This window comes from Lolium rigidum, chromosome 5 (assembly GCF_022539505.1).
Source record: "Lolium rigidum isolate FL_2022 chromosome 5, APGP_CSIRO_Lrig_0.1, whole genome shotgun sequence".
Taxonomy (NCBI): Eukaryota; Viridiplantae; Streptophyta; class Magnoliopsida; order Poales; family Poaceae; genus Lolium; species Lolium rigidum.
In genome coordinates, this window is record NC_061512.1 from 80,136,350 (window position 1) to 80,140,809 (window position 4,460).

Sequence of the window (4,460 nt, forward strand, 5' to 3'; positions counted from 1 at the left end):
GTACGACTATATACGGAAAACATGCCTACATGATTAATGAATTGTTGTTCTTTCTTAATGCTTTATCAATCCTATCAATTGCCCAAGCTGTAATTTGTTCACCCAACACTTGTTATTGGAGAGTTACCACTAGTGTAGATCGCTGGGAACCCCGGTCCATCTTTCATCATTATATACTCGTTCTACATGTCATTGGAAGTAGTATCAACTATCTTCTCGTGCCATTGCTCTCATATTGCTATTACTGTCGCTCGTGTTACTTGTTACTCTTGCTCTCATATTATCGCTACTTTCACATCACCCCTGTTGCTAGTGCTTTTCCGGTGCAGCTGAATTGACAACTCAGTTGTTAAGGCTTATAAGTATTCTTTACCTCCCCTTGTGTCGAATCAATAAATTTGGGTTTTACTTCCCTCGAAGACTGTTGCGATCCCCTATACTTGTGGGTCATCAAGACTATTTTCACGGCGCCGTTGCCGGGGAGGCATAGCTCTACTCATAAGTTCACCTGGGAAGTACACTCTACCTCTCTCTCTGTTTTATTGTGTTTTGTTTTGCTTAGTTTACTTTTGTCTAGTTTATTTGTGCTTAGTTTATTTCTGTCTAGTATTATTTTGCTTAGTTTACTTTTGCTTAGTTTATTTTTGTCTTGTTTTATTTGTCTCATATACCCAAAAATCCATAAAAATTTGAAAAACCGAAAAATTAAAAACTGCTCGTTATGGGAGAACCAACAACCTACTTGGAGCTTATAGAATGTTATAATTGTTATAGAGAATCAAGAACTGGTAAAATAATGAGTGCTATGATAGAAAAATTGAATACAATTGCTAAAATCTTGCTTGAACGCCATGATATAAACTGTTGCTCTCAACAGGATACTAAACATCTTAAATTTCAATGTGGCTTTAGTGAGGAATTTTTTATTAAGAACTATAATCGGAATTGCTATATTCATTATGGGTTCGAAGAGGTAGAACAATTTGTCTTATTTATGGGAGCCTCCGAGATAGAATCCTTCATGGTTGAGAATTATGAAACTTGTGTTGTTTGTAAGGGCCTTAAAGATTATGTCTCTACTATCCTTAATTCTTGCATAGAATGCTACAGTAGGAATCCTTATATCCTTGATTATAAAGAGAGACACATTAATGCACAAGAATGCACTCACAATTTGCAGGAACCGGTGGAAGAAGAAACTGATGAACCTGAAAGCTCATTGGATGAAAAAGAGGAGGGAATTGATGAACTTGAAAGCTCATTGGATGAAAAAGAAGAAGAGAGCGACGAATAAAAGGGGGAAGAATGGATTAGCTACCCATGCCAACCTTCTAATGAGAGTAACTCTTTATCTCTTACACTATTTGATTGTCCTCCATGCTTACCGAAAGAGGTTGAATGTTATGTTCCTGTGGATTCTCTTGAAATATTGCCTATGAGTAAAACTTGTGAAAATAATTGTGCTACTGTTATTTATGATAATCCATGCTACTTTGATAAATCTTATGATAATGCTTTGTTTGTGCCTGATGTCGAAATGCATGGTACTAAAGAATTTTGCTTGGCAAATGTTTATGATAAAGCTCTAGATGATGGTCCTATGTTACTTGATAATATTAATTGTACTACTAATGAAAATGGGATTGGAGAGTTATTGACTTTATCTATGTGTCCCATATCTCTTGAGATTGATCAACTACCTTGTTATATTATTAATAAAAGTAAGTTTGAAAGTTTTAAATCCACTATTCTTGAACTTGATAAAAATTATATGTTTGTGGATCACGAAAAGTATGCTGCATGTGATAGTTATATTGTTGAGTTTGTTCATGAAGCTACTGAAAATTATTATGAGAGAGGAAAATATGGTAGTAGAAATTTTCATGGTACTAATACACCTCTCTATATGCTGAAATTGTTGAAATTACACTTGTTCTATCTTCCTATGCTTGTTACTTTGCTTTTCATGAACTTGTTTATTTACAAGATTCCTTTGCATAGGAAGCATGTTAGGCTTAAATGTGTTATGGATTTGCCTCTTGATGCTCTCTTTTGCTTCCAATACTATTTCTTGCGAGTGCATCGTTAAAACTGCTGAGCCCATCTTAATGGCTATAAAGAAAGCAACTTCTTGGGAGATAACCCATGTGTTATTTTGCTACAGTACTTTGTTTTATATTTGTGTCTTGGAAGTTGTTTACTACTGTAGCAACCTCTCCTTATCTTAGTTTTGTGTTTTATTGTGCCAAGTGAAGCCTCTAATCGAAGGTTGATACTAGATTTGGATTACTGCGCAGAAACAGATTTCTTTGCTGTCACGAATCTGGGTCTAATTCTCTGTAGGTAACTCAGAAAATCATGCCAATTTACGTGAGTGATCCACAGATATGTACGCAACTTTCATTAGTTTTGAGTTTTCTGATTTGAGCAACGGAAGTATTTTATTAAAATTCGTCTTTACTGGCTGTTCTGTTTTGGCAGATTCTGTCTCTGTTTTTTGCATTGTCTCTTGTGGACTTTAAGCGAGGTTTTCTAGACGTAGAGAGCTGTAGCTAATGTTTTATTGAGTTCTTGCAATGTGTCACTACAGGACCAAGGTGGATTCAAATTTTTTTGAGTACTAACCCCTCTAATGAAGTTTATGAGAAGTTTGTTGTGAAGGAAGTTTTCAAGGGTCAAGAGAGGAGGATGATATATGATCAAGAAGAGTGAAAAGTCTAAGCTTGGGGATGCCCCCGTGGTTCATCCCTGCATATTTCAAGAAGACTCAAGCGTCCAAGCTTGGGGATGCCCAAGGCATCCCCTTCTTCATCAACTTATCAGGTTCCTCCCCTGAAACTATATTTTTATTCAGTCACATCATATGTGCTTTACTTGGAGCGTCTGTGTGTTTATTTTCGTTTTGTTTTGTTTGAATAAGATCAGATTCTAGCTATCCTTGTTTGGGAGAGAGACACGCTCCGCTTTTTCATATGAACACATGTGTTCTTCGTTTTACTTTTAATGTTCAATGATAAAAGTTGGAAGCTACAATACTTATCTTTATTTGGTTGGAAAAGGAAAATGCCTCATATGTCGTGGATAATTTGACACTTGGCAATTGTTTTGAGCTCTCAAGTAGATCATAAGTTTTTGCATGTAGTTTAAACCTATTAGTAGAGAACTACCGTAAAGCTTGTTAAAATTGGTTTGCATAATTGATATCTCTTAAGGTCTAGATATTTTCTGGTAAAGTGTTTGAGCAACAAGGAAGACAGTGTAGAGTATTTTAATGCTTGCGATATGTTCTTATGTAAGTTTTGCTGTACCGGTTTATACTTGTGTTTGCTTCAAACAACCTTGCTAGCCTAAGCCTTGTATCGAGAGGGAATACTTCTCATGCATCCAAAATCCTTGAGCCAACCACTATGCCATTTGTGTCCACCATACCTACCTACTATGTGGTATTTCCTGCCATTCCAAAGTAAATTGCTTGAGTGCTACCTTTAAACAATTCAAAATTTATTACCTCTGATTTGTGTTAATGTTTTATAGCTCATGAGGAAGTATGTGGTGTTTAGCTTTCAACCTTGTCATTTACTTTTGACGGACTCTCATATGGACTAGTGGCACATCCGCTTATCCAATAATTTTGCAAAAAGAGCTGGCAATGGGATTCCCAGTCCCGAATTAATTAACTCAAATAGACACTCCTCCATGGTTTGTGATTGTTGGACGGCACCCGAAGGATTCGGTTAGCCATGGCTTGTGTAAGCAAAGGTTGGGAGGAGTGTCATCATCATAATAAAACTAAAATAAAAAGGCACTCCTTCATGGTATGAGATTGTTGGCAGGCACCCGAGGATTCGGTTAGCCATGGTTTGTGAAAGAAAGGTTGGAAGGAGTGCCACCCAAAAAATAAAAACTCATGGGAGCCGCTCTTGAAAGTCCGGTTGGCGAGGTAGTTAGTGTACCCATTACCATTCGTTGACAACAACAAACACCTCTCAAAATTTTACTTTTTAATGCTCTCTTTATGTTTTCAAAACCAAAGCTCTAGCACAAATATAGCAATCGATGCTTTCCTCTTTGAAGGACTATTCTTTTACTTTATTGTTGAGTCAGTTACCTAATTCCTCCCACCTTAGAAGCAAACACTTGTATCAACTGTGCATTGATTCTTACATACTTGCATATTTGCATTCATCATATTACTTTGTGTTGACAATATCCATGAGATATGCATGTTGAAAGTTGAAAGCATCCGCTGAAACTTATATCTTCCTTTGTGTTGCTTCGATGCCTTTACTTTGAATTTATTGCTTTATGAGTTAACTCTTATGCAAGAATTTTGATGCTTGTCTTGAAAGTACTCTTCATGAAAAGTTTTGCTATATGTTATCTACTTGTTAGCAACTATAGATCATTGCCTTGAGTCACTTCATTCATTTCATATGCTTTGTAATAGTATGATCAAGGTT